The following is a 641-nucleotide window of genomic DNA, read 5'->3' on the forward strand; positions in this document are numbered from 1 at the left end:
CATAACAGCGTAAGTCCACAAAATTATTGGACTTTCGCTCTTATGTTAGCTCACACATGGACATTCGTTCTTTTGTTGGACCAGACTTGGACATTTGCTTTTTTGACAGTCCAAAACAAGACTGTTGTGTTTTTTTCACATCAGCTGTGGACGCACATTCTACTTCAGCAAATTCAGTAGCCATTCACCATGCTCTATAAAAATACATCTCTGCCATCTATCTTTAAAATTTACACTGTGTTCCCACTTTTGTTATTTCACCACGGGTATTTTTAAGATAACTTACTTGACAAGCTCCTTGAAAAACAGAATGGTTGTACTTTTCTTGAACAAGCTTTTTCCACATGATTAACTCCAGCTACATATTTGCATACAACAAACTAGTCATTGATGTGTCTGGAAGAATGTGATAGAGACTTAAAATTTTCCGGGTAGCCAGGTCCACCCAAAGAGATCAAAACGCCTACGCTACGGCAAATCCTGGAATCCATCCCGGAGGGGGTAAAAGGAAGAAGGTGTTGAGCGACTGAACCTATCTCGGATCAGAATTTTGTATTTCCGCCCTAGACCAAGGCACACAGGTTTAAGAACAAGGTAGATGTACGCCAAACCACGTTTTTGCGTAACAGACTTCGCGATAT

General features: G+C 40.4%; 1 protein-coding gene across 1 annotated transcript in view; it reads left to right on the forward strand.

The window, feature by feature from the left end:
- The window catches only part of LOC127751263 (uncharacterized), a 32,980-nt gene that overhangs the window by 27,105 nt on the left and 5,234 nt on the right, over positions 1–641 (forward strand). The window lies entirely within an intron of this gene.

This window comes from Frankliniella occidentalis, unplaced genomic scaffold (genome assembly GCF_000697945.3).
Source record: "Frankliniella occidentalis isolate FOCC.00 unplaced genomic scaffold, Focc_3.1 Scaffold399, whole genome shotgun sequence".
In the NCBI taxonomy this organism is placed as follows: Eukaryota; Metazoa; Arthropoda; class Insecta; order Thysanoptera; family Thripidae; genus Frankliniella; species Frankliniella occidentalis.